This window comes from Phyllopteryx taeniolatus, chromosome 5 (assembly GCF_024500385.1).
Source record: "Phyllopteryx taeniolatus isolate TA_2022b chromosome 5, UOR_Ptae_1.2, whole genome shotgun sequence".
In the NCBI taxonomy this organism is placed as follows: Eukaryota; Metazoa; Chordata; class Actinopteri; order Syngnathiformes; family Syngnathidae; genus Phyllopteryx; species Phyllopteryx taeniolatus.
In genome coordinates this window covers 27,405,761-27,430,261 of record NC_084506.1, presented here as the reverse complement: position 1 = coordinate 27,430,261, position 24,501 = coordinate 27,405,761, and the positions used below count along the sequence as shown (strand labels likewise).

At 41.5% G+C, this 24,501-nt stretch overlaps 1 long non-coding RNA gene across 1 annotated transcript in view; it reads left to right on the top strand.

Moving 5' to 3' along the window:
* Positions 1 to 24,089, top strand: part of LOC133478395 (uncharacterized) — a 51,416-nt gene extending 27,327 nt beyond the window's left edge. Inside the window, exon 4 of the long non-coding RNA XR_009788665.1 lies at positions 23,603 to 24,089. This is a non-coding gene — a long non-coding RNA (uncharacterized LOC133478395). The remainder of the gene's footprint in view (positions 1 to 23,602) is intronic.
* The last annotated feature ends 412 nt before the right edge of the window (positions 24,090 to 24,501 follow it).

Here is a 24,501-nt window from a genome sequence, read left to right as displayed (position 1 = left end):
TGCTGCCTACCGGATTATATAGTATATTCTTGAAAGAACAACAAGAGATGGCTTTGATCTTTGGTTACTTGTCATCTACATATTGCACAGAATATAAACATTTCCAGACCTGTCTGTAGTGTAGTGATTCACATAGCTTACTTTCATACAGCCGGTGTAGATTCCTCACTTAATACCGCTTACACAATCGACTCCCTGGTGAACAGTCCAGATTTTAGTCCAACAGTAAACTTTAGTTCTACTCTTGCTACAGGTTGCCACCTCACTGTGCATTTACCTTTCTCATGTCAACACTTATCTTGAATGAAAATCTGATGGAAAAGGTCCGCGCTGCAATAAACTGGAGCAGTAGAAGTAGCATATCTCTATGACAAGGCAGTTGACAGCCTTCTGTGTCGAAACTAAATTAGCCATCTGTGTGTCCTGGTAGGATGTGTCACAGTTTGACAGTGTTCAGGTATATCTCTCAGCATGGTGCAAGCTGATAGTGAAACGGACCGGTGTGAAACACTGCATGAGTATAGTTTCAGACGAAAGAGCCCAGTATGTGTGAATCCATCTCTTGTTTTTACCGACTGACAAATGCAACCAGAACAGCGCCACCAGTGGCCTTGTCATGCGGAATACATACCATTACTAAACAAGGCCCATGCTGTGATTGCCTCGCCATGTCTGATGTGGTCAGATGATGGCACATCCCTTTGGCTCCAGATGAAAACCTGATGATCTGTCAGTCTCCTAACAGCATTAAATGAGAAAGACGGAGAAGAGTGGCATAAGGGGAACGTAATAGATGCACTGGGATGCCGGGAGACCTCGTCTCAAGAGGGAAGAAAATGGCGTGTTTGTGCCTTCCTTAACTAAATGTATTGTATGTCATTGCACCTGAGGGTTTGTCATTGGGATGCTAGCCTTAAAATGACCACTTTTCTATGCTTTAGTCTTCGAGTTTACATGTACACAATCTAGTAAACTTAATTTACTTTTTTTTTTTTTTTTTTTTTATGCCGAAGGACATTGATTTCTGTTCACACAGACCTACATACTGAAAGAACTACTCTAAAACAATTGATTAGCCTCATGGGTCTTTTCCAAAACAGTCTTTGAATTCCCTTCTTAGCTCTATGTGTGTCGAATTTGACAAACAATATGATAGTATGACTCCTTTCTGTATGTCACCATATACAAACGTTCCTTTGTGGTGAGGTTATATGTGGTATAGCCACTGGATTAAAAAATATATAGATTCTGACAGAGAAAGGGATTTACACCTTAGGTTTCTGTTTGTAGATGTCCGCTTGCAGCACTGTACTGTGTTGCATTAGTCTTATTTGTTGAATTTAATGGCAAGGCAGTGGAGTAAATTTCAACTTTGCTGGAGAAGCATTATAAACACAAACAGCCAAATGCCACAGCATTGTGGCGCACCGTTGTTGTTTGGCTTTGAAGTATGCATGCCTATACCACACACACAGCATGCATAATACGTACTCAATTTTCACAGACACTATTCTCAGCATTTATAAAGAAACCACAACAGTATATATATGTGTGTATATATATATATATATATATATATATATATATATATATATATATATATATTTATATATTTTTTTATTTTTTTTTTTTTCCCCCCAAGACTTCCACTTCGGCGGCACGGTGGCCGACTGGTTAGAGCGTCAGCCTCACAGTTCTGAGGACCCGGGTTCAATCCCCGGCCCCGCCTGTGTGGAGTTTGCATGTTCTCCCCGTGCCTGCGTGGGTTTTCTCCAGGTGCTCCGGTTTCCTCCTACATCCCAAAAACATGCATGAATTGGAGACTCTAAATTGGCCGTAGGCATGACTGTGAGTGCGAATGGTTGTTTGTTCCTATGTGCCCTGCGATTGGCTGGCAACCAGTTCAGGGTGTACCCCGCCTCCTGCCCGATGACAGCTGGGATAGGCTCCAGCACGCCCGCGACCCTAGTGAGGAGAAGCGGCTCAGAAAATGGATGGATGGATGGATGGACTTCCACTTCGACTATTTGCTTTTTCAGTGTACAAAACACAATTGTTGTTTAAACAAAAAGCCTTTGAAGCTTTTAAGTAACACTCCCCCCACCCCCCAGAAATGCTACAAGTATTTACCTAAAAATCTGATACAATAAATAGTGCTATTAGTTACTAGGGTAGATTAAACCTTGTGCAGAAATGGATTCCTATGTACCCCTGTTTATGAAAGTGTGTGGAATAGTAAGCGCTCATGTTCCTTCTACAGCGTCTTGCTAATTATAAAACTGCTGAAACAGACTGTCTGCATTGTTTAATGTTCCATTGTCAAGGAAACGTATAATTCTATTCTCGCTGTAAAAATATTTCATCACATCTGCACTGAACACCACACTTTGATCTCAACACGTCTTTTTAATCAAGTTCCCAAAAAGACGTTTTGATTGTTACAGATCCTGCAAAGACAGCACTGGGAGACATATGCTAAGTTTATCTTCAGCAAATAGATCAGTACGTTCATATTTCTGCACTATAATAGTCTTCTTTCCTCTTGCACAGGGCCCATTTGGCATTATTTGCTGCCGGGCATGACTTCTTAATAGAAAGCGAATTCCAATTTGACTCCAGCGCTTAGCACTCTTAATTTGAAGACATGCTAGTCTCCAACATTGAAAAAAGGGAGGCAGTAATTTGAGCAGACCCCCATCACCGCACTCCCACAGGATTGCTGCATCAAGTATTATTTCATGGTTCCTTCTTTATCGAATTTGTCGCAATAAGCACTACTTCCATTAGATTCTGTATTATTGTCTTGTCATATTCAATTTTGTTGCATTGGTGGTGTTGTCTGTTTGCTTCCCGCAGAGGTACATGATCAGTGTTTGGTTTGAGATTGCTGAAGGACACTAAAAAAAAAAAAAGATCTGTTGGATCAGAAACGTCTCAATCATAATATTGTCATTAATTCAAATAGATTGTAACTCTAAGTGGTAATAGCAAGAGTATCAATAATAAAACAGTGGCTCTGAGGCAACAGAGGTTGCTAATTGAGTATATAATTACCAGAACATGAGGGGAGGCAAAGTGGGTCATCAGAGCACTAACAAGCATGTGACCAGTGGCTCTTTGAGAACCTCTTTAAGGAATCATTCATCCTGGAAATGAGAACCCCCTCACGGTGAAAGTAGAGCACCCAAGAGAGAATTCTATACGTTTATGTGGCATTATTAAAAAAAAATAATAATAATTAAAATCACAAAAAGTGGTGAGGGTTACTGCAGCTGCTTCTTGTAGAACCATGGTTATTTCGTTTTCCTTTGGTGCCACTTATGTGGTAATGCAAATGTGACTTCAGCTAGTCATCATACATGTATATGCACATGTAAATAACCTTTTGCGGCCTGACATGATTGGCCACTCAGACAATTGAGGCGGCTCCGTGTGTGTAATGCAATGAGATAAATAGTGGGCGAGGAGCTAGATGAAGAGAGGGATGGCTGCCCAGTCTGCTGGCACTCAGACCCAGCTGGGTTATTGGGAGGCAGTGGCTGCCTAATGAGCCTCTTTTACTCCAGAGAGGTCACCCTACTGCTCCCCCACAAGCCTGTCATAGATGGATGAAGGATCGCAACTACTCCATCACAATTGCATGTGTTGCTCTTCCAACAAACAATGGGGAAGCTGATGAAAATCCAATCGTTTTCTATATTGTGGATATTTGCACACATATACAGTACTTAATAAAAACAAAATGCTTTGCATTTTCAGAATTTAAAACATTAATAACATGTCTGTGATATGCTTACTCCAAGAAGCCATTTGTTCATGTTGCTCTAATGAGACAGTTTTGATGGAGTGACCCTGTCTAATGAAAGTGAGCCACTGGTCAGTCCACCTTATCCAGTATTCTGCTGAGCCAATTGTGAATATGCATTTTGTTTCCATGACAACCACGGATGTAGCTAAGGGTGGCTGCCCATTTAGCCCCAAGTGTGAAAAATCGAATGTGAGCTGCAACGTAAATGCGAGCCCCGACAGAGACAGCATGCATTGTAATTTGGCGTGGCGTCAGCACTTCATCACCAAGTCTAGGGTTCCAGACTGCCCCTAAACGGTCACATTTTGCCCCTAAAATTTGAGACATTGCAAGTATTTTTTCAATCTACTCATGCATGTGCGAGCAGTAGATTTTATTTTTTTATTATTATTATTATTAAAAATGTGTTTTTTTTGCCGACTAATGAGCTGGTTTGGCAACCGACATTAACTCCAAAAGAAGAGGAAAGGAGACGACCACCAAAGAAGAAACTTCTGTTAGAGAAAATGGTGCAGTCTGCAGTCGATACCCAAAACAGGCAGGCAACATGAAATCTGCTGATACTGGCACTCCTGACCTAAACATTAACTTTACATTTTTAATTTTCAGTTGTACAATTTATTGTCAAAACTTGAACGATAAAAATGCAAGTTTGAAACTTTGTAATTTCTGCATGAAGTCACAGTATTTATCAGAAATGCAGTGAAAATAAGATGAAATGTGAATATTTATTTTGATAAATTTTCTGATTGTGCCCCTAAATTTTTTAAATAGGGGCACAAAAAAAGAAAAGAAAAAAAATCTGGAGCCTTGAAGTAACTAATACCTGGATCAGACTACAAGACAAATTTGGTTTTTCATGATTGCACTATGTCAGACTACTGCCATAAAATCTTGTATTCCGATACCACCGCATCCCGTTTTTTACCATCATTGGGCTTTATCTTGTCAACTCAAATGCGACTGGATACAGTCGTTACCGTGGCGACGGCAACAACAGTGGATCACGCTGACTGTATTATAAGAACAAAATATCTCGGGCAGACAGTAGTAACACGACACGACGTATATTACGATAGCACCGTATCCCGTCTTTCACTCTCACTGTGCTTGTGCTCACTGTGCTTGTGCTCACTGTGTGTCTTGTCAAATCAAATGCTGTCGGATAGGCGGAACCAGAAAACGTGTCACCGGTCAACGCGACCGGATACACTCGTTACAATGGCGACGACAACAACAATGCGCCCCGCCAATGTATTGTGCGCGGTGGGCGGAACAAAATTAGGAAAAACGTGTGGTCGTCGTCACCGGTGCTCAGGAAAGGACAGTCATCCAAGGATTGTTTGAGATATGTTCACATACATTTAATACGATACGGCTCGCAAGCAGGCAACAACCCGTTATGTAGCCTAGCAAGCTAGTGCTAGCACTAGCGGCTGTATGTAAACGTGGCGGCGTTCTGTTGAATCATTCTCTAAACCTTCAGAAACCATTGGTTTGTGTGTGTGAATAAATGTTGACAATGGCATGCAAGTATGTTGACAACAGGGAGATGATGCACCGGTCACAATACGCAATCCTATTGGTCGACGTCAAGGTTCGCTATCCGAGAGTTGTCGTTGATATGTCACACTACACAGAAGATCAAACATGCTAGACCTTTAATTTTCGCGTCGTAGGGCTGCCATAGGGCCAAATTGTTTGTCATGGATTTCAAGTTTCATTGTTCCCGACAAAAAATGTCGGGCCCGATCTGTGAAATCGGCCGCGATAGCTAATCGGGCCAGTATCACGGCTAAAATCCTGTGGTCTAATCTAGGCATAAATTACACTTGTCAATCGGTGTGCGTATATGTGGCGTATGCAGTAGATACATACATTGCCAAACACAAACACCCTTGTCACCCCCACCATGTCGAAAACCTCACCAAGCAATCAAGTACTGCATGTGCCAATGATTAGAAGCAAACACTGTTAACTGTTAATCAATCCATCCAACAAAATTAAATGCAACTTGGTTTACCCTTCAGTTAGAACGTGTAGTCTGGCCATGGCTTGAAAGTAGCATGTCTTTTCCCAGTTTCGCTGCCAAGTCGTAGACAGTGAAACTCTGTGTGTGGGGCCGGTATTATGTAGTTACCCCACTCTTACGTCACAACACTGCAAAATTCAGAACGACTCACTCACAGTCACATTTTCAGAAGTACGCAGCTGACAAAAGATGTGCTAGTTTGTTTAATTTCACGCATGATGACTTGTAGGGAGGCCCTCCAGAGATCCAACTATTTCTATACAAACAATTAAAATGTCACTTTTCCATTATATGTTGAGTCTAACTAGCAACATGGACTGGTATTGAGGGACAACTACAAAAAGTGCTACAAAGTCCTTTCAAATTCATTAATGGGATTTGATGCAAAAATTTAGCTGCACCATTTTAAGGTTTTGTGAATTTGTATGATATTTTTGTAATAAATTATTTTACCGATCTATACACAATTTCGGAATTAAAGTGCTTGTCTGTATTAAATGTAAAACAACTATAGGAGAGAAGGTAAAACAGCACCATCTGGTGGAACAGTGAGTGTTCATAAAACATAACTCAAGGGATCAGTTTCTCAAAACAAGTACCCTAATATTATTGCGCTGTCCATCAAAGGTAGACAAAGACAGAAGCTTCTTCTATGTTTAACAACATAGTTGGCAGTTTTAAAATTCATGGTTTGCCTACAAAGTCTGTCAAGCTTGTAAAAAACACATTTATGGCCTTTGGTTTGTAAGGGCAAAGATAGAGTTCAACCTCTGCTGAAGAAATGTCCCCGGATAGTTGTAAATTTCAATAAAAAGATCCATGCCAAAGTGAGCGTGAGAGAGTTGTAATGTTGAGGAGGAGTGTAGGCACAACTGCACCGGGCCGTCTTTCCATTACCGCAGCTCCCCAGTGTCTAATGGTCAAGGCCTGTCTCCACTGGGTAAATGTTTACCCTACAATAAGAAAAAGAGTCTCACCGCAAACAAGTGCTAGGCCAACGCCGCTAGGGAGGATAATGAGCGACTATCTGCATCCCTGTGTCCATGCTTCAACCAGTTCATGAGAGTCTGTGTGATGGGCGGAAATCTGAATGCAATCAGTCACCGGTCTTCCAAACTCAAAACTAACAAAAGGGCAATGGTGAGATTATTATCAGTTAGTTGGTTTGTTAGTCGGTTACTCCCTTTTCCCTCTACGGCACCATCCAGCGCATGATACCAACCGTGACTTTGCATAACATTGTGGAGAAGTATTCATTTTTACTGCATTTTGGTCACGATGTACATATAATTTGATTACATTATTGTTTTATTCTTTTAGCATTTTACTGTGTGGCCATTAGCACTTTAAAGTTGGTATAGTCCCATATAGGCTTTACAATAGCCGATAGTAGTCAACGACAAATCCACATTACCGTCGTTGCATGGGCCGAATGTGCTTATTTCATAACACTTCCCCCGCCTCCCCTTCTGAGAACTGGTAGTGTGCCTTTGTACCATTTTTCTATATGGAATACACTTACACTTTTATACATTTAACAGGAGGATTAGAAATGTTTTAGGCAGTTCTTTGTGTTATGCAGACCACAATCGTTGTACCATGGTGGAGGTCTGTGCTCGACTGACTGCCTTTCTAGTTCATAATGTGAGCAAGAATCAGCAAAGAAAATATTTGAACAATCTATTCAAACACCTTGTGGATGGTACTGGAGGCGGATGGCCAGTGAGCAGTTGTTGAGAATGGGCAATGAAGAGATGGCGATGACTTGCAGGCGCTGCTTTTGGTCTTTTTTTTTTTTTTTTTTTTGGGTCATCGGCTGCCAAATTGGCTTTGATTAGCTGAGGGACCTATTGCTAATTAATCATATCATCTGTTTCCCCTTTCGCACAAGCCAACAACAAGAACAAAAATAACTTGCAAATTGAGGCCTGGGTGAATTTTGTACCACCGGAACGGCTGATCGGATGGAAGCTGGCTATGCAAGCTGTCAGCAGATAGTGGCTAAAACTGGGCACCTTTTACTTCTCGGCCCCTATAAGAACACAGAAGCAGGAGTGCGCAAGTTTGCCAAGGTTTGGAAAAAAGGTTCTTGATTACCGTGCACTACCTCATTATTGCTCAGATTAGAAGCCATGAGGGTGGAAGCAGGTTTCATCCACATGTGAGGCTCTTCCTGGCTTTAATGGCTCCTGTATGCTTGCTGTTTCACACAAACACACTTCCCGCATATCTACAGAGTACACGGGCCCCTCTCTACAGCTAGCACCAGCACATGCTCGTATATGGAACATATTTTAGCTCAATAATTCATAATCTTGGAGGGATGCTGAATAATTGAAGTGAACTTGAAGGCCTTTCAGCTCAGCTCAGCGGAGCTTTGCATGTAGCTGATGGATCCGTGGGATTCGATGCACATTACAAGGGGGAGAGGGGAAATATAGTGCTAAGCTGTGTTTCTGTTTTCACTGTACATTCATTGATCAATTATTCAGCAGAGTCCCTCTGAGTGTGACCCTCGGTTCTCTGCAAAGACTCTGGTCTTCTCATCCAAAGACTGGTCTGTGACATCTTCTTCACCTATTGCATTGAGCTCTGTAGCCAGTGTGGTTCTATCCTTTCATGCTGTTCACCCGGGTTCAAGTATTACACTTCCTGTCAGTCAGCTGGTTAAGTTTATCGAGGTGGTGAGGCTGTCTAGGTTCTTCTCCTTGCTCAACCCTAATCTGTGGAGAGAAGTGTAAAGGAGGAACATTTGCTCTTATACAGCTGGGGGGTCCCAACAGCCCGAGTGTCACTTTATTACGCAGGCCTTCTTCTCATGAGTGCTGCTTAATCAAAGGCAAATCCAGCCTTGGAGCCAACGTGGCTGCAAGCTTCTAATTAACACAAAAGAAAGGCACAGTGCTTGCACAAAGTCCTTAAACAGCCTCAATCACTGCATCTTAAATATCTCTATGTTCCCAGAGGTGGTTGTTTTTTTAGTCTGATAGATTTATACATGCTTACTAGATTTGGGAGTTAAACTTCTATGCATATGATCCATGTTGTTTCTCCTGCTGGAGAGTTTTTTTCAACACTTTTTTTTCGTCTCGTTTTACAGATGTTTTGAATTTCTTATCTTTGTTGAATTCATTGATTAGTTGTCGATGATGTCACACTATTTATCTTGCTGGCACAATTATCAACAACGTGAATAAACACCCTGCAGTGGAAATGCCCACCTGATCATAACCTTAAGTGTCCTGTGGTAAACCAAACAGAAGTGGAATGAGATGAATTAGATTTAATTGATTTTTTTGGTGACAATACAATACAATTACATGGCTAAGGTCTACACTCAACTGTGCAATTCTAGTTTATGTACCGTTGAGTGTTGAAAAGTGGTGCACTGCATCCTCACTTCTTAGGCAGTGAAAAGAGCGAGCCAGAGATTGTTTGTTATGTAGAATCAGCCCTATGGGACGACGTCTCCATTGTTCAAACTAAAGTAAGTGTATGGCCTCTATTGAGGCCAAAAGAGATCCACGCTGCATCAGAATAGCCTGATATACAAACGTTTAGAGGTCAAGCTGAGCTATGTCTGCCTATGATTTATGAGCCGCCCGCTCACCTACAGCTGTAAGGGAGAATACATGTCACATAACACTGCATTGTTAGAAAAACACAGTTTGATACCCCTTTGATAGATGGATTTGAAGTTACCCCAGCTTTTTGACATCAACCAAGCGTGCGTTAGACAGAGTCGTTTAATCTTCATCCTGACTGGTAGGCTCCTCACGTCCCCTGAGCTCCTTGTTTTCCTGTATTGATTAAAATCTGCCCTCTCCACCTTCCTGGTGTAAGAACTCCTTCAAAGAAGGCTCAATGGGATTATATCACTAAGAGTAACTTAGCCTAGTATTTGTTCCAACGGTTGCTCTACCTTGTTCAGTGTAACAAGTCTGGGGCCAATATTGGTGAAGAGAAAAACATGCTAATGAACAGGCGCTCTATAGATGCTGAACATTGTGATTCATCATAATGCTACACTCTGATCCATATTTGGAAGATCTGAGTGGAGGCTTTCCGGGGTGACCTTCCCACAGTTTCCTTTTTTGATTTGACCCTTCAAGCCTGGGTCTGCACACAGCAAATGAACTGGGGCTTGAAACAAGGGATTAGTTTGGAAATGAGCCCCATCCTATCTTTAAACACAGACTGGCTGAGGACTGGCTAGCTTACCTCTTTGCTTCATTGTTGCTTGAGCTGAGGAAATAATTTGAGAACACACTTTGGCAGGCCTGCGTCTGCGGGTATGTTCTACAAAGGTATGACGGCAACAACCACTTAATTTGCGATTAGGGCTTTATTCAAAGGCATGTTTATTCTCCCAGGAATTCATTAGATCCAGAAGCTGCTTCATTTCTTCCTCCTTTCCTGCAACTCATTCCCCCAGTGAGGTGATTTAACGCTAGTCTCTGGGTGATAAAAACTGAGGAGCATGACCACAAATACAGTGAATACATTAGCTTCTTTTGCTTCCAAACACAAGGAAGGTTATTCTATCATGCAAATTACCCAGCGCAGCAACACATTTCTACTGTGTCTCATTCTGCATGCAGACATTAAATTATTTTTGCTTCAGTGCCAAGTGACTTACCTGTAGTCATTTAATGCTGCCACTAAAAACAATATACTGTATGTGTGTGTGTATGTATGTATATATATAATATTGTGCATGCATATATACAGTGGATACGGAATATTTTCAGACCCCCTTACATTTTTCACTCTGTTATATTGCAGCCATTTGTTAAAATCATTTAAGTTCATTTTTTTCCTCATTAATGTACACACAGCACCCCATATTGACAGAAAAAAAACTTATTTGTTAAAATTTTTGCTGATTCTTTAAAAAAGACAAACTGAAATATCACAAGTATTCAGACCCTTTGTTGCAACACTCATATATTTAACTTGAGTGCTGTCCATTTCTTCTGATCATCCTTAAAATGGTTCTACAGCTTCATTGGAGTCCAGCTGTGTTTGATTATACTGATTGGACTTGATTAGTAAAGCCACACACCTGTCTGTATAAGACCTTACAGGCTCACAGTGCATGTCAAAGCAAATGAGAATCATGAGGTCAAAGGAACTGCCTGAAGAGCTCAGAGACAGAATTGTGGCAAGGCACAGATCTGGCCAAGGTTCCAAAAAAAATTCTGCTGCACTTAAGGTTCCTAAGAGCACAGTGGCCTCCATAATCCTGAAATGGAAGACGTTTGGGACGACAAGAACCCTTCCAAGAGCTGGCCGTTCGGCCAAACTGGGCAATTGGGGAGAAGAGCCTTGGTGAGAGAGGTAAAGAAGAACCCAAAGATCACTGTGGGTGACCTCCAGAGATGCAGTCGGGAGATGGGAGAAAGTTCTAGAAAGTCAACCATCACTGCAGCCCTCCACCGGTCGACGGAAGCCTCTCCTCAGTGAAAGCCCGCATGGAGTTTGCTACAAAACACCTGAAGGACTCCAAGATGGTGAGAAATAAGATTCTCTGGTCTGATGAGACCAAGATAGAAAGTGTTGGCCTTAATTCTAAGTGGCATATATGGAGAAAACCAGGCATCACCTGTCCAATACAGTCCTAACAGTGAAGCATGGTGGTGGCAGCATCATGCTGTGGGGGTGTTTTTCAGCAGCAGGGACAAGGAGACTGGTTGCAATCGAAGAAAAGAGGAATGCGGCCATGTACAGGGATATCCTGGATGAACACCTTCTCCATAGTGCTCAGAACCTCAGACTGGGCCAAAGGTTCACCTTCAAAAAAGACAATGACCCTAAGCACACAGCTAAAATACCGAAGGAGTGGCTTCAGAACAACTCTGTGACTGTTCTTAGAATAGCCCAGCCAGAGCCCGGACTTAAACCCAGTTGAGCATCTCTGGAAAGACCTGAAAGTGACTGCCCACCAACGTTCACCATCCAACCTGACAGAACTGGAGAGGATCTGCAAGGAGGAATGGCAGATGATCCCCCAAATGCAGGTGTGAAAAACTTGTTGCATCGTTCCCAAAAAAGACTCATGCTGTATTAGCTCAAAAGGGTGCTTCTACTAAATACTGAGCAAAGGGTCTGAATACTTATGGCTGTGATATTTCAGTTTTTCTTGAATAAATCTGCAAATATTTCAACAATTCTGTTTATTTTCTGTCAATATCGGGTGCTGTGTGTACATTAATGTAGAAAAAAAAAATGATTTTAGCAAATGGCTGCAATATAAAAAAAGAGTGCTGAATACTTTCCGTACCCACTGTGTATATATATAAAATGTGTGTGTATATATATATATATGTATGTGTGTGTGTGTGTGTGTATATATATATATGTGTGTGTGTGTGTGTGTGTGTGTGTGTGTGTGTGTGCGACTGGAGACACTGCATAGCTGGTGTGGACAAATTAACGTGCTATACTACAAAGTGCTAGTATTAACTCATATTTTATATATCGTAGCGGTCAAGTGGAATCCCCTCACCTCCAAATGAAAACCTTTCGGGGGGGGGGGGGGGGGGGGGGGGGATATGACAGCTTGGTTGAATTTCCAAACACCACTTTTTTCGGAAATGAGTCTGCAAAGCAAAGGAAATGAGTCTTCAAAGCACCACTCTCGTGGGATGACATATGACTGACGTGGAAAGGCTCACATTCATAAAATCAAAAATATCGGGTCGATTGTTATAATTTTTTTTCAGCGGTGAAAGTAGGCATTAATACAGATTTGAACATGCATTTTGTTGACGATTGATCGCAGTTTGGGGACCTTAAGCCACGTAAATCTTTTGGCAGGGAGTCATCCGACGTTATGATAGTCATCCAAAGTCTGCGTCTGTCACAATATGCCAACTACAGAAATACATTTGTCATCCATAGGAACTATTTTCAAACATCTTAGAGGAATTTGTGATTCAACCAATACATAATTGATTGTTTCACTCGTTATTGTGTTTCAAAAAACATTCTGACTTTCAATATAGGCAAAAATTACACCACATAATACAAAGAAGTTCAATGAGGAAATGTCATCGGCTCCTGCTCGTTACATGTCAGGCAGTGACAGGCTGACGTGTCCAAATTGTGGGCGGGCCAAAACCTGGTTGAAAATCAAATATTTCATCATAAAATGTTTTATTTATTTATTTATTTAATTAATTTTATTTATTTGCAGATATCATTTGTAAATCCAGAACTATGGAATAAGTGCCAATTTCCACAAGATTAGACACGAGTAAACTGACGCTCATGTTGCTTGGCTAAGTTCGAATATCTATGAAATATGGTGTTTTTCTTTGTTGGACATTCTCCGAACAATTTAGAGTGAATTCACTTTGCATCTGTGCAGTATTAGAAGCTGGCTGTTAGGGAATGAGGTGTATACTGTGAAGCCAATGTTTCCAGACGGCTTTGAGCTGAGCCACGGTGCACCATCTGTAGCAGCAAAGAGGACAACTGTTGCTCATTAAATTAGCTGCTTCCATCATCCTCGTGCATCAGAGGAAGACCTGGGATATTGGTGACCTTTCTCTTTCCCCTCGATCAAGCACTTTTCTTTGCTAATGTAGACACAAACTCAAGTAGGTCAAACACCAGGTATAAATCTTCCTGGGCACGCTGCTGTGACGTTTGCCAGGTATGCACCGCAGGACTGCAAGTGGAGGTGTGGCTCAAGCGTGAAGAGGGCACGTTGATGCCGGCGCCAGCAGGCTTGGATCAGCTTGCCACTGGCCGAAGGCTTTGCCTCCTACACGAGGACCAGTTGGCTGTGGCAGCGTATTCCGCAAAAGAAAAATTTGTTATCAAAATAAAGCTGACGGCACATTTGCATGAGCAATTGGAATTAGGAAAAGATTTGAGTGAATGTGAGAAACCCACTTTAAACTGTAAACTGTATACATTTTTCACATATTCTCATTGACAGTCATTGACATGAGGAAATTAACAAGTAGAATAGCCATAAGCCCTTCTTGCCTGTTAAACAATTCCGCCCTGATTAAGTAGTATTTCCCAAAAAATTATTGTAATGTCACTGTTGAAGGACGGAATTTACATTCCTAGAAATGTGACAACCCCTGTCCACAAATATATAATTTTTTTCAACTTTAGATTGAACATTTCTAGCAGATAAGTTCATTGTCAACAAAACATTCACACTTCTATTTTCTATATTCTTTCAAGTTTACATACACTATGTAAAAAAGACACATTTTCATATATCAAAGTTTATTTGTATAGCACATTTCATAGATAAAAATTCATAACGAAGTGCTTCACAGCAATAGAATGAATGTAAACCCCCCCCCACACACACACACACAATGCATACATACTAATTGTGAGTATAACGAGATGGTTGGCACTGAGGTACCAGGTGCGGAAATATAGCACCCCCGCTGGAGAAAACTGCACCAGCCACCACTGGTAATGGCCAAATCAGTGAAAATTAAAGAATATTAAAGATACAGTAGTTCAGTGGAGAGTCACATTTATTCTCCAGCTGGTAAAACATCAAACAAAAGAGAAAGTTAAAGAACACTTTGTTCACAGTTTCTAAGCTTGCTGTAAAATAGAGCAGAGAGGGGGAAAGTCCAGAGGAGGAAACCCAGAGGTGGAGAGGTTGAGGAGAGCCAGCAGAGGTTGCCATGCTTAGCCAGTATAAAATATTGAGGCCTGAATTGAGTTCGTAGGCCTGCAGCTGCGGGCAGCGGTGATAAATCCACCTGTGAGAGAGCTTGTATCAGACAGGCACAGGCCACTGGCAGATAAATGGACCAGCCCGTGCCCTGACTAGGAGATGCACCCCTGTGGGCTCCCCTGCCACGGAGAGTTATATTTCCAGCTCGGTCCCTCGCAGGTCAGAGCAGCGCTTCTGGATACGAGCACGCTAAATGAAACACTAATGCACCAAGTTTCCCATCAAAAATTTCCATAATTCATTTCCACACATTTCCTTGAGAGCACACTGTGGGATTTAAGGGAGGCACCAGGAATCTAAATGTAGCGGCTGCATGAAAAGTGTTGGATCAACAGCTCTGTGGCTGAGGCTTTGTGTTGAAAGGCAGCCACAAGACCTTATAGGTGTATTCTACCTTTCTACAAGGAGTTTTTTTTTTTTTCCCCCCAACACATCACCTAGGGACTTTGGATTGTCAAAATGTGTCTCATCTTCAATGAATTTGTAGAGTTGAGAGCATTTATCTTTTGTTTTTTTGCTTTTTCCACTCACCCATTGCATTCTCCTCAGTAAATAAGACAATGTTACCCTTTCATTCAAAAGTTAAGTGCAACTAACTGTATGGCATCAATTTTCTGTTTTTGTTTGTGTGCCTTGACGCTTGTGGTACTAGCATGTCCTTCTTGCAGTCAAAAGAAACTGGGTTTGATCCTCATCTCGAGCCTTTCTGGAGTTTGTATGTTCTCAACGGTGCTTGAGTGGGTTTTCTCCTACGACTCCTGCTTCAACCCAAATTCCCTAACACACTTTTTAGGTTTATTGATGACTGAATTGCCGATAGGTGTCAGTGTGACTGAAAGGTTATAACAGCTCTGTGATTGACTGACAACCAGTCTAGGGTGTACCCTACTCCTGGCCCAAAGTCATTTGGGATAGGCTCAACCGCATCTGTCACCCTGAACAGTAGTGCTAGGAAAAAGATTGAAGGATGCATATGTCGATATGTTATTAAATGTATATATGTATTTTGTTGTTTTACTTGAACCATTTGTTCTCTGTATTCTCTCTGGAAAAGGGTTTTTCGTTTAGATTGTAGACATGACTTTTGATGCAATTCCCTCAGACCATAGAGTGTTTGTGTCTGCTGGTGGGTTAAACCAAAGCCTGATATGTTCCATTGTACAGCCTTCACAAAAGGTTCAGAAACGATGTAGTAAAAAATTTAAGCTGGTTGGATGTTTTCAAGTGGCAGTTTGATGCTTTTTGTTCATGCCCTACTTTACCGTACAAGAAGACCAATTTAATTTCAAATAAGCATTAAAATGACTTACTACTTTACGATTAGAATTGGAAAGCGGAAAATATAATACAGTACAAGATGGGAGCAAAGCCTTGAAGAAGAAGAATGGGGCAGTAATGAGGGCTCGCAAGCTTTGTGGGATGGAGAACAAATGGTTTGTACCAAGCACGCTTAGAGCACAGAAATAGTGCGAACACCAGGTGCTGTACAACAACATCCCCTGCAGTGTAATGAATTGGTTGAGTAAAGAGGGGTTTCATCCACACCACCATTTCTCGACCCACCAAAAACTCTGGGAAACATAATGTTCTTCCTACGTCTGATACATCACAGTGAAAGATGAGCATTTTGTCAAGTAAAAATTATCATCTTTATCTGTTTTATGACAAAGTATCCACCAAGTTGTATTTATAGGTATGTTGGTAACCAGCATAATGGAAAAGCTACGTTGTTGTCGTTCACGCTTATTCTAATTTAAAGCAAAAAAAAAAAAGTATATGACAACAGTATGCACAATGTTGTGTGTAACGTTTGACATTAGATGAGTCTGTATGTTATCTATTGCCAACACTTCACTATATTGACATTTAAAGGGAAGTTTGCAATTTTTATAAATCACTTTTTGTCAATGTTGTCATCATACAGTCATTATAACTTGACAGTAGTACATGATGAATATGCTCTGTGAAGAAAAGCAGCCGTTTCTGTCCCCGTCTTGTGCCACTAATTTGATATACAAGAAACCAATGCACCTGAGGAAAGAGACAGAAGGTGTACCTTACCAGTTGACAGTAATTTATCGCACACCTGCAGGCACACTCATTAGGGCTGGGTGATTATGGGAAAAAAATAATAATCACAATTTTTTAAAATTGAAATCATGATTAATAAACACGATTATGTATTGATTTAATATTGTTATTAGTAGTATTTATTTAATTACCAAAACTTTAAATATAAATTAAAAGAACAACCAGAAAATACTCCACACAGGCGAGGCTGGATTTTAACCCGGGTCCTCAGAACTGTCAGGCAGATGTGCTAACCAGTCGTCTACCGTGCCGATGATGACTATTTTAACAAATATTAGATTTTTGGAGGGGGGGTGGGGGTTTGGTGGAAATTTCCCACTTCAGATGAAGGTATGGTTGCCCGCTTAGTTTAATCATGGGCATATAAGTATTCGCAAAAGCATTTCAAAGCTTCAACCACATCATATTTGGTTTTGTCACAACTTGACTGTCCATTCACAGACACACATGCACAACAATAACAGTAATAACAATTACTTCTGAAATCTAGCTGGCTACAGCCTTGGGAGGGACCACAATGTTGCTTTATTGTTTGGCTTTGGAATCCATCTGAACAGTCCAGTGCATGAGTGTTTTTTGTTTTTTTTAAACAAAACAATGTAATGAGCAGCAACAAATGTATGCATTTGGTGATTTTAGTTTACTCTTTTGGCACTGCCAGGAAAATAGTACCTATAATCTTTTTTTTAGGATGATTAAAAGAAAGCAAGGAATAAAACTCAGGACCAAACCCCCCTGGGTTTACTTTTGGCCTGAGGTCTTGGACACAGGAGGACAGAGACCAGAGCAGGGTCACATGTACAAAGGAAAGAACAGAAGAAAAATGGCTGCTTGTGTAGTGTCTCACTGAAGCGAATGAAACAGCTGTTCATGCAGTGAGGAAGTGGTCAGGTAAGACAAGCCTGGAAATAATAATCACAGGCCCATCTGCTGACCTGGGACTGCGTGGCCCCCGGGCGCCCGGCACAGGCCCTCCGTATGGAGCACAGCACAGCCCTCGCCCCAGGAAACCTGGCCACGCACACTCGGCTGCTGACAGTGCCACATGCTCCCGAGCTTGCACAGTACCATACTATGAGAGTGCTTTAAAATGTAGTATATGGTGCGTCCTCTCCGTCATAGGGGAAATAAAACGCCTCATGTGCAGCAATACTTTTGAAGCTCTGCTCACACAAATGGGCTCAGTAGTTATGAGAAGTTTTAAAGCAAAAAGGAGAGCCAGTCTTGTTCCACCTGCCAAGCTGCTTAATTCCGATCATTAATTTAGTGACAAATAGCGGTGTATGATGGCATTTTAATGTAACATTGGATTAAAGCTCATTCATCATATTATAGCGCATACCAGTGATTTCCTGGTCGTGCATCCTTGATGGTTATTGCAGGAACAAATCAATATTGTGCAGTAATTGAGCGATGATGAAGGCGAGCAGTGTAAAGAAGCCTAATCATAATTAAAGAGCAGGCGGCTGAACATGAGGGCGAATCAGCTCGCTCAACGAGAAACACTGTCAATAAGATGTGATGAAACCAAACTTAGTGGCGTGTTCTTACAACAAAGGAAACATTCAAAGGTCTCTTAAAATCACTTCTTGTTTTGTGGGAGGGGGGGAATATGCTGTTAAACTTCACAAAAACAGATGCTTACCCAAAATGTACCAGCCCAAAACTTAGAACAAACACACATAAACAAACACCCACTTAATCAGGTTCTTTGCAATTTTTCTTCATTACAGGCACACACACACACACTTCTTCGTCTTTGCTCGGTGACATGCCATCAAAGCATGTGCCACAAAAGCAACTTTAATGTACTCGGAAAGTAAGTGGCAAAAAGATTTGCATTACAAGCCCACATTATCTGCTGACAGCATGGAATGATTTGTTTTATGCACACTCGGCCTTGAAGTTTTGCGAGCAGTGTGTCAGTGATGATAGAATTGAGGTAAATGGTGGAGACTGAGAAAACAACAACTTTGCTGAGGTCCCCACTTTGAGCCCAGGAGGCAAACTGCTTAACACAAAAAAAGGCAATTTTAATTGTAGCAAAATTCCCTTGAAAAGAGTGAAAGTCAGCACAGACAATGTCTACCAATGCAGCCGAGAGAAACTTGTTTATTTTATAAACCCGAGCCCACAGTCAAAGGATGGGGTATTAGTTTTGCATCACCCAACACAATGCAGACAGAAGAAATGCAGTTGTTTGAAGGGATGTTTAAATATGATCAACGCTGCAAAATGCAAACAACAAGATGAATATGAATATTTTTCACGATGCAGCTATGTCACCTGTTAGGAAGGGAAACAGTGAGGTGTTACTTTTAATAAGAGAAAATGCATCCCTTGCAAAAACAAAAACAAAAACTGCATAGAGAGTACACATTGACAGAAAAATACAATTATGTCTTCCCTCTGTAGTGTGAGTCCTGGTGTATTACACAAAATTGGATTTCTAGTTGTTTTATTGTAATTTATTCTAATCCTCACTGTCTTATCGGGGAGTGATTCACAGGCCCACAATCTTCTTTTTTCTTCCAAATGTTGTCGGACCATCAATTGGTGCTCCTGTCAATGCTTAATTTTACATACACACTTATGCACAAAACGTGCAACACGTGTGGTCGCCTTCCCATTGACATGTAAACAAGTAATCAAATAAGATTCAACATTTTACTGATACCTTGAGAGGGAGGTCGGTCCATCGGTTGATCGATCGATAGATAGATAATATGAGCCCCTTGGAATTTCATAAATGTCTGTATAAACTGGTATAAATGTAGTCTGGTCTTCATCTAAATCACAAGAATAAACATAGATAGAGAGCTAGATACTGTAGATAGATGGGTGGATGGAGTGAAACCTACACTGACAAGGAGTAGATGACAGGCCCGGTGAAATGGGGATGGTCATTTCCCAGGTGGAGGAGGGCGCACATTGAGGGATGAGTTGAGCGCGGCTGTCACAAAACATTACGAGACGCTGCACACGGCTCTGTGCACAAACACACAGTACACACACCCATGAAGATGATCACATTTGATACACAGATGACATTCTATCCCTGCTGTGACAACACAGGCTCATTTTTCCGCCATGACAACCGTTGCCGTGTGGGTGTTATTCAAGTCAAATCTATCATTCTAATGGAGAAGTAGTCACACCTGAGGATTATTTGAGGGATAAATATATCATCGACTCGTTCGGTTTCGACCGAATGTCTCAGGGCTGACTCTTTCAAGAAGACTACCTTAAGATGCCTCAAAACTACAGCTGCACTGGCCCTGTAGGCCATAAAAGCTTTCAGTAAACAACAGCAGTGAGCTTTAGCAGCATCCGCACGCATATGCTCAACCTCTTTAACATAACCACTGAGGGATAATGAAGAGTGTAATTATGTTATCCTTAACGACTGCAAAGAAGCAAAAGAGCCATCAATAAAACAACCCCCTGGACTGCATTTGTTTAGTACCACAAGTGTGCACTCTCAGAAAACAAGTACACTATTTTACTTTTACAGATGCAATGTATTTTAAATGGGCTGGTACTGTCAAATGTACAGCTCTTTTTACCCATGACACGATGGATATTATTTCATCATCATGCTTTCTTCACAGTTTAGCTGGGTGAAATCACACGGTGAGGCCCACGGCACCTAAGTGTGCCGTAAGAGAACATAAAGGGTGCTTCGGGAAATGATCCAATTTCACTTTGTTTGTCATAATATTATTATTTATTCATAACACATCTATCTTTGCTCATCTATTTATGCCATGGACTTATCGTGACAGGCAGAAAATTAAATGTGCTTTTATTAGATGGCAGAAGGTACAATAAACCCGTTGCCATTCCGACAACAGAATAAGGCATGGCTTCCTGCGAGTATATCTGCTTTGTGTTCAATGCAACGGATTCAGATTTCACACTAAGTAAGGAAATGTGTGAGTAAATTGAGGTGAGATCGTCATTATTTCAGTATTCATACTTTTTGTGAAGTTTCTGGTGGTGTGCCGTGAGATTTTTCTAATGTCAAATGTGTGCCCTGACTCAATAAAGTTTGGGATGCACTACTTTACACTATGTCTTAAGTGCTGTCTTTGCAAGATGTGTTTGAAAATTATCCTTAATTTCTCATGCATGCATCTTAATGCATGCCATCCTACTGTAGTTGCAAATGTCTTGAGCAATGCACTCCTGATAGAACCACTTGCCAGAAAGCCAAAGCGCAAGAGCACTGTGGTAGCATATTCCAACACATTGCTTAAACCATGGCCTCTGAAAGCACCACTAATTGCATATGGGATTTGCTTATCCAATCCCAGAGTGCATTGCAGCTGAGCGAGAGGCAGGGGGGGTGAATTAGAGGCTGGCGGGGTGAGGCTTGTGCTTGCTGAAGCCTTGACAGTGCTTTGTACTGAATGATTGTTCTCCAGACAGCTGACGGCGGTAGCGGCGCACGCCGAGTTGTTTGAAAGCCCGAAAGGATATGCAGCTGCATCATCAAAGTCCAGCAAGTCTTCCATGTGTCAGCGAGAGATTAAGCCCTTCCAAAGAGGGCAACGCCTCTGATCACTCCATTCAATCGATCAGCATTTGAATAAAGGAATAAAAGATCAGGCATTGTGTATCTGGCTGCTGTGCAACGGCTACATAGGATTAAGGTATGCCGGAGCAGGAACAGTGACAGACGCCATCAATCACAAGTTCCCCACACTTAGTTAGCTGAAGTTGATATTAGCCCTAAATACGGCGACACTGTTTGTTGCTGCACACTCTCTGACTTTAATTAATTCTCAAGTCATTTTATTTTTAGGCACAGGTTTTTATTTGTTGCCGCTCCTGTATGTGCATGTGCAGGAAAAATGTAAATTGCCTCCTTCCTTTGCTCTGAGTGAGGAGCTCACATACACTGGGATGCAGCAAATTAAGCACACACACATACACGGTGCCAAGCACACACAAATACACAAACAATATGAAAGTCACTGCGCAAACAAACTTTGGTGTGGTGGTCCGCCTCGGCCTAATTTTCCTGGCTGAGTCCTCTATCATCCCTGGCGTCTCCTCCACAGGCTGTGTCAGATAATAGCTTCCTTTTCTCTACTTTTGGAGAAAGAATGAGTCTATTCCCTGGGAACTCAGTTCAAGGGCAGGTCCGCGTTAGTCTACAGATAGAGACTCTTGATCCCCAAAACGGCCAAGCTGGTTTTGCGCCTGACATGAACATATAGTAGTCCTCACTGACCATGCGGCCGGGCTACTGATACTGATACTTGAGCCATCCAAAGTCGAGCCCTTAATTTTTCTGATTCTCATACCCTTGCATCAGATAAACTTTCTCTAGTTGAGGCATGTATGGAAACTCATCTAATGGCCCCCATTGTGCTGTTTTTCTTTTGTCTTCTTTCGCTCAGCCACATCCTCCGCTCTCTTCAGCCATCATGTCCCACAGTGGGGCATAATTACTAAAATCCTTCGCCTGGCTCCCACTCCTATTATTAGTCTGGTGTTTAGAGCCCTCCACTTTGGTCAGATGGTCCGGGCTTGAGGGCAATAAGTTGCAGTAGCCAAACATATCCGTTGAGCACCAGGTGTCATTGCAGTGATACCATTTGGCGAACATTCACTATTGTGGTGCTATTGTTGGTACAGCGCTTTAATTGTTAGGGTTTTTAAACATGCATGTTAATTAGCTCAGGCATCAACTATTATCATGAATTAGCCAGTTGGCATCCTTGAATGAGTCACATGAAAACACAATGGAAAAGAGATGAATATGTGAGAACCAGTCAGACAAAAATATGCATAGTTGTAGCATCATTAGAATGGCTTTTTCATCATTATGCTGCATGCAAGAAATGTCTGTTTTATTCTTCAGCTTCTTTTAAGCAAGTCTCTAATGATGTTTTTCAGCGTTTTTCTCGAAAAGAAATTGCTTTGATTGCTGTATTTGACATTAAATCTTTATTTTGTTCCGAAAGGGTGCACTATTTCTCTAATAGACATATACACGCATACTTTATTCATCCACAACGGGAATGACTAAAGTAAGATGACATGTTCCAACCATAATAATTTTGTGCACTTGCATTGTTTCACCTCTTGAATTTTTCGGTTTCTTTTTTTTTTTGACTGAAGAAACAACTAACCCTTTCTGTTTCAGTCATACATCATCAACTTTGATAGTTCCTCATGTCTTGGCCATCTCCAATTAGGTGTGTGGGGGGCGGGCAAGACATCTGGACTTTCCTGCAAATTTAAATTGTAAATTTTCCATCCATCCATCCATTTTCCGTACCGTTTATCCTCACTCGGGTCACGGGCGTGCTGGAGCCTATCCCAGCTATCTTCGGGCGAGAGGTGTGGTACACCTGACCTGGTCGCCAGCCAATCGCAGTAAATTGTAAATTACTCATCTTAGCCATGTTTTATTCTGTTGTTTTTATTCCTTTATTCCATTTAAGGTCCTCCATACGCTTACCTCATCATTAGGTACACTTGCACAATCTAATTGTTCAAGTCTGCCATTACAAAGATTTTCTTTTATGAAATGGTTTGTCGTTGTGGCTGTAGTTTACAGTGGTGTAGAAATGCAATGTGTCAATGTGTTTCTTCGAGTTTGGTCAGCTTAATTTGTTGCATGAGAGGAGAAGAATGTTAGCTCTCAGTAAGATGCACAATATAAAATACATAATTTTTTACGTTTGAAGAATGTCTCAGATTTTTTTGTAAAGTCAGGTTTTAAATTAAATTATCTTTTTATTGTGAATGTTAAAAGCAAAGAGACACATTCATTGCGCAGCTTTTCATTCGGGTACTGTACATGACAAGGTGAATATTGTAAGTTGGATGACCTCCTCCCACTGATGACCTTTTAGAGCTCCCTCTGAAATACGGTTACAACCACCATTTATCTCAATTGTTTGTGTTTTCCGGTGATTGTTTGACTCTACAGTGGGAGGTAAAGTTGCTAGGCAGAGGTCCAGGCCAGAGCTCCGGCATCATCTTCCCTCTTGCGCAAGAGCAGCAGAACCTCAACTCTTTACTTACGTGGAGCAGAGGGTATCCACACATCTGAACACTCGCCTGCACAAAGGCCTGGCCTCAGGGCCCAGCCACAAACATGGAAGCTGACCTGTTTTGACCTCTCCTCCACTCTGGGTACCTGGGACTCGCTCCAATCAGCTGTGGGACCTTCCTGTTAGCACAGTCTGCCCGATCAGTGCGTCCGATGGCAAGTGAAGCACACAAACACGCCCCCACACTGACACATAGACTGTACACATAAACAAAAAGACACACTCAGACGTTATCCGGGCATAACATACTGTCTCATACAAACACAATCTGTCACACTCGGCATGTAGAGCATTACTCTGTCTGCATCTCCCACTCACATCTCGTCTTTCTCATGTGGGAACTGCATTAAATTGGTGAATATCTCCATCTTGTGGACATCTTTTTGAATGAAATGCAAAGAGAAAGGTATTCCTTGATTCTTTAAGCAATGGTCAACAACAAATTAGATTCCAATGGAGGCGTGAAGTCCAGTCACATGACTTGGACTCGAGTCAGACTCGTGTTATGAATTTTTTGACTTTAGATTCTTTAGAGTTGCAATTGGACTTGAACTTGAACAGAAATGTCTCAAGACTTCACTATAGGTCTCAAGCCCATTGGCTTGAAAAGTCTTGCCACTTCCACCAAAGTATTGAGTAACAAATACTCTGCAGCTCTCGCTCAATAGATCAGCATGCCAATTTTTATTTCATTGCAGGGATATGAGAATAATGTAACCATGAACTTGATGTCCTCATTGGTTCTTACTCAATTCGAAGTATCCCACCATATTAA